A 6000-nucleotide genomic window follows, 5' to 3' on the forward strand; every position below is an offset into this window, starting at 1 on the left:
CCTGGGGAGACCAAGAGGGTGATGCAGTGTGGAGCAAGCGCTGGGTAAAGCAGAGTTTTACAATAGACCTGAAATGATCTAAGTCGCTGATGAGAAGAGGAGAGAGGTGGGAAGGGAGGTGGAGGGGACCCCGGCAGCGCTGCCAGCTCTGGGCTCGCCCCAGCCGCTGCGGGGACACCCTGAGGACAGAACCTGGCCCAACACACGGGCACCATGGAGAGAGGCCGGCGCAGGCCCCGGGGGCTGGGGAGCGGGAGCGCCGGCGGCACGGGCAGGGCCTGGGGACGATGCAACAGGCGCAGACGAGCGCTGGCGGAAGGAACGCGGTCACCTTTCTTTATTGGGCTGGCAAAGCGCCCGCAGCCGAGCGGCGGGCTCAGGGGGCGCTGGCGGCCGGGCGCTCCTGCTCCTCCGGCTGCCCCGCCAAGCAGGAGCAGCGCAGCGCCCTGCGCAGAGCCCGCAACGCCCGCCTGAAGAGGGAGGGCCGTGGCGGGGCAGCCGGGGCGTGCGGGAGGGCGGCAGCTCCTGCGGTGGCGGAGGCTGGGGCGAGGCGGGGTGCGCCAGCACCTGCCGCGGGGTCTGGAGGCGAGGGAGATGCCGCTTCACCCTCGCGTGCGGCCGGGGCGAGGCGGGGTGCACCAGCACCTGCCGCAGGGTCTGGAGGCGAGGGAGATGCCGCTTCACCCTCGCGTGCGGCCGGGGAGAGGTGGGGTGTGCCAGCACCTGCCGCGGGGTCTGGAGGCGAGGGAGATGCCGCTTCACCCTCGCGTGCGGCCGGGGAGAGGTGGGGTGTGCCAGCACCTGCCGCGGGGTCTGGAGGCGAGGGAGATGCCGCTTCACCCTCGCGTGCGGCCGGGGAGAGGTGGGGTGCACCAGCACCTGCCGCGGGGTCTGGAGGCGAGGGACACCCCGCTTCACCCTCGCGTGCCGCCGGGGAGAGGTGGGGTGTGCCAGCACCTGCCGCGGGGTCTGGAGGCGAGGGACACCCCGCTTCACCCTCGCGTGCGGCCGGGGAGAGGTGGGGTGTGCCAGCACCTGCCGCGGGGTCTGGAGGCGAGGGACACCCCACTTCACCCTCGCGTGCCGCCGGGGAGACGAGGGCAGCGGCGGCCTCTCCTGGGCGATGGGCTCCGGGCGCAGGAGAAGCCCCGTGTGCTCGGTCCTCGCGCGCCGCTGGGACGCGAGGGGCTGCGCTGGCCTCGTCCCGGGGCTCTGCGGCCGGGGCACGCTCCGTGTCTGCAGGTGCCGCAGCAGTTGTCACTTGGGTCCAGGCATCGATGCAGCGGGGCCGGTTCTGCCGCTCCGCCGGCTGCTGGCCGGGTCGCTGATTGCCAGCCAAGACTTTGTGCAGTACCTCGCTCACCAGGCACTTCACCGTGGCCTGCAGAGCCGCCTCGAGGGCTGTGGGGCTCGGCGGGGCAGGCTGGCTCTCTGCTGCCTGTGCTGCGGGGTCCTGCTGCCTGCGGACGGGTGATGCAGCCTCTTGGTCCTCCTGCGTGGTTGGAGCACGAGGCGTGCGGCGTTCTTCTTCTCCCTCGGCAGCTCCAGCCACGGCAGGAGGGGTCGGTTGGGCCTCGGTGGGACCCTCCGGGGCAGGAGACGCGCTCTGCAGGTCAGCAGCTGCCTCTCCTGCCACCCCCCTGGGGGGCTGTGGGGGTTCCAGCGTGGGGGTCCCGTCTGTCCCTCCTGCTGCCAGGGGTCCAGCGTGGGGATCCTGCAGGAGCTCTGCGACAGCGGGGTTCACCCATATGCTGTGGATGGTGATGTCTTCCACCCCCTTCTCCTCCTCCTTGGCCACCGGCTGCTGGCTGGGTCCCTGGCACGCACCGAACAGCCTGTTCAGGACCTCATCCAGGATGCAGCGGGCCGTCTCCACCACGTGGGCGACATGGTGTGCGCGTCTGTTGGGGGCAGCTCTCTGGCTCCCCTCTCTGGTGCTGCTGCCCCGAGCATCTGGGACGAGGTCCCGGCCGGCTGCGGTGCCGCTGGCGGTGCCCCTGTCCCCCGCAGACGGGGCCGAGGGTGATGCCGGCAGAGGCGGCAGCTTGGGGCAGGCGCCGGCAGCTCCTGCAGGCCGAGCTGCGGGTGCGGGGTGCCCGGGTGCTGCTGCTGTCTTGGGGAGGTGCAGCAACACTGGCTGACATGCTGCCTCCTCCCGCGACGCTCTGGCGTGTGGCACGGACTCCCCGCACCTCACGGTGCACACCTGCAAGAGGAGCCGAGGAGAGGGGCTGTTGGGTGCCTGTGGCACGAGCCCCAGTGCCCTGGGGGGCGCTGGCAGAGCTCCTGCGGCCCCACCTGCCCACACCCCCCTTGTTCCTGCTGCCGGTGCCCCGGCCGTGCTGTTGGCCAGGTCCCTGCGGGGCAGCTGCAGCCTTGGCCTTGCCCAGCCCTCACTCGCGAGGGCGCAGTCCTTGGCACTCACCTGCTGGGGCTTGACAAGGGCCTGTCGCACGCCCGTCCGAGAGGAACGCCGCTCCTGGTCCTGCTGCTGCTGCTGGAGCTGCCCTGGCCCCGCGGCCCTGCCCGGGGGAGCAGGCGCAGGGGCCTGGCCGGCAGCACCGCTGCTGCCCCGCCGTGCGCAGGGCCCAGGCGCAGGGCGAGCCGTGGGGACCTGGCTGCCCTGAGACACCTGCACCTTGGCGGCTCCAGCTGCCGTCGCGTGCCCTGAGACACGTGTTCCGTGCTGCCTCGCACCGAACACCGTGTCCAGGACCTGTTGGACGACAGTGTGAACTGCGTCCTCCACATCTTGGCTACGGAGCGTGCGGCGCCTGTGCGGGGCAGCCCTCCAGCTCTCCTCTCTGCTGCTGCTGCCCGGCACACAGCGCTGGCCCCGAGCGTCTGGGACGAGGTCCCGGCCGGCTGCGGTGCCGCTGGCGGTGCCCCTGTCCCCCGCAGACGGGGCCGAGGATGATGCCGGCAGAGGCGGCAGCTTGGGGCAGGCGCCGGCAGCTCCTGCGGGCCGAGCTGCGGGTGCGGGGTGCCTGGGTGCTGCTGCTGTCTTGGGGAGGTGCAGCAACACTGGCTGACGTGCTGCCTCCTCCCGCGACACCCTGGTGTGTGGCACGGACTTCCCGCACCTCACGGTGCACACCTGCAAGAGGAGCCGAGGAGAGGGGCTGTTGGGTGCCTGTGGCACGAGCCCCAGTGCCCTGGGGGGCGCTGGCAGAGCTCCTGCGGCCATGCCTGCCCACACCCCCCTTGTTCCTGCTGCCGGTGCCCCGGCCGTGCTGTTGGCCAGGTCCCTGCGGGGCAGCTGCAGCCTTGGCCTTGCCCAGCCCTCACTCGCGAGGGCGCAGTCCTTGGCACTCACCTGCTGGGGCTTGACAAGGGCCTGTCGCGCGCCCGTCCGAGAGGAACGCCGCTCCTGGTCCTGCTGCTGCTGCTGGAGCTGCCCTGGCCCCGCGGCCCTGCCCGGGGGAGCAGGCGCAGGGGCCTGGCCGGCAGCACCGCTGCTGCCCCGCCGTGCGCAGGGCCCAGGCGCAGGGCGAGCCGTGGGGACCTGGCCGCCCTGAGACACCTGCACCTTGGCGGCTCCAGCTGCCGTCGCGTGCCCTGAGACACGTGCTCCGTGCTGCCTTGCACCGAACACCGTGTCCAGGACCTGTTGGACGACAGTGTGAACTGCGTCCTCCACATCTTGGCTACGGAGCGTGCGGCGCCTGTGCGGGGCAGCCCTCCAGCTCTCCTCTCTGCTGCTGCTGCCCGGCACACAGCGCTGGCCCCAAGCATCTGGGACAAGGTCCCGGCCGGCTGCGGTGCCGCTGGCGGTGCCCCTGTCCCCCGCAGACGGGGCCGAGGATGATGCCGGCAGAGGCGGCAGCTTGGGGCAGGCGCCGGCAGCTCCTGCGGGCCGAGCTGCGGGTGCGGGGTGCCTGGGTGCTGCTGCTGTCTTGGGGAGGTGCAGCAACACTGGCTGACGTGCTGCCTCCTCCCGCGACACCCTGGTGTGTGGCACGGACTTCCCGCACCTCACGGTGCACACCTGCAAGAGGAGCCGAGGAGAGGGGCTGTTGGGTGCCTGTGGCACGAGCCCCAGTGCCCTGGGGGGCGCTGGCAGAGCTCCTGCGGCCATGCCTGCCCACACCCCCCTTGTTCCTGCTGCCGGTGCCCCGGCCGTGCTGTTGGCCAGGTCCCTGCGGGGCAGCTGCAGCCTTGGCCTTGCCCAGCCCTCACTCGCGAGGGCGCAGTCCTTGGCACTCACCTGCTGGGGCTTGACAAGGGCCTGTCGCGCGCCCGTCCGAGAGGAACGCCGCTCCTGGTCCTGCTGCTGCTGCTGGAGCTGCCCTGGCCCCGCGGCCCTGCCCGGGGGAGCAGGCGCAGGGGCCTGGCCGGCAGCACCGCTGCTGCCCCGCCGTGCGCAGGGCCCAGGCGCAGGGCGAGCCGTGGGGACCTGGCCGCCCTGAGACACCTGCACCTTGGCGGCTCCAGCTGCCGTCGCGTGCCCTGAGACACGTGCTCCGTGCTGCCTTGCACCGAACACCGTGTCCAGGACCTGTTGGACGACAGTGTGAACTGCGTCCTCCACATCTTGGCTACGGAGCGTGCGGCGCCTGTGCGGGGCAGCCCTCCAGCTCTCCTCTCTGCTGCTGCTGCCCGGCACACAGCGCTGGCCCCAAGCATCTGGGACAAGGTCCCGGCCGGCTGCGGTGCCGCTGGCGGTGCCCCTGTCCCCCGCAGACGGGGCCGAGGATGATGCCGGCAGAGGCGGCAGCTTGGGGCAGGCGCCGGCAGCTCCTGCGGGCCGAGCTGCGGGTGCGGGGTGCCTGGGTGCTGCTGCTGTCTTGGGGAGGTGCAGCAACACTGGCTGACGTGCTGCCTCCTCCCGCGACGCCCTGGTGTGTGGCACGGACTTCCCGCACCTCACGGTGCACACCTGCAAGAGGAGCCGAGGAGAGGGGCTGCTGAGTGCGTGCGGCACTCGCCCCCGCGTCCTGGCGGGCAGAGCTCCTGCAGCCGGGCTCCCCGCCACCCACCCCCCGGCACTGCTCCCCTCCACAGCCGGCTGCTGCTCCCCACTCCCGTGCCCCCCGGCTCGCCCGCCCCGCCCCGCCCCGCCCTGCCCCGCCCCTCACCTGGCGCCGGTTCCGCAGGCTCGGCAGCCCCTTGGCGGGCTGGGAGCGGGCGTTCGCCTCCTCACCCGTGAGCATCCTTGGCGTCCTTGGCCTCAGACCTTCCACAAGCGCTCCGGGGAGATGCTGCCTCCTGAGGGAGCTGCTCTCCGGGGAGTGGGCGCCCCTGGGCCCCTCTCGCCCCTTAAATATCCCCCTCGGCCGCCTCGGGGGGGCCCGTGTCACAATGGCCTTTGTGTGCGAGGAGCCCCCGCGTCACAATGCCCTGGCGGGGGCTGTGGGGGCACGGGGGACCGGCTGGAACTGACTGGGCGTGGCTGCCCCGCGCTCCCCTCAGCGCGGCCAAAGGTGGGAACCGGCCGTGCCCCCCCCTCCCCTCAGCGCGGCCCCGGCCCGCGGCTCCCACCGGCCATTTGGGAGGTGAATTGTCGTTGGGTGTTTCATTCCCAGAGACCCAGCGGGGCGGCCAGCGTGTCCACCTGTACCGCCAGCCTGGGGGTCCCCCGTCTGTCTCTTACTGGGGGGAGCTGTGAACTGTGTACTGGGGAACACAGGTTCCAGTACCCATCTGTCATGGTTTGGGCCTGGTTGGCAGCCAAGCGCCATGCAGCAGCTCTCTCTCCCTTCCCCTCCGGCAATGAGAAGGGACAGAGAGCCAGGCTTGGGGTCCGAGATAGGACTGGGATGGGGAAAAATCCCCCTTTTATGATCACGAGCAAAAGGCAGACTCGTTACGGGAATTAAAAAAGAACATACATTTATTACAGACACTAACAACACGTAACAGATTAAGACAGTGAGAAGCATTGCCACATCGTGAGAACACCTTCCCCCCACCCCTCCCTTCTTCCCGGGCTCAGCTCTGCTCCCGATATCTCTACCTCCTCCCCCAGGGGCGCAGGGGCAGGGAATGGGGGGTGCAGGC

Source organism: Tyto alba, unplaced genomic scaffold (assembly GCF_018691265.1).
Source record: "Tyto alba isolate M040663 unplaced genomic scaffold, T.alba_DEE_v4.0 Super-Scaffold_5, whole genome shotgun sequence".
NCBI lineage: Eukaryota > Metazoa > Chordata > Aves > Strigiformes > Tytonidae > Tyto > Tyto alba.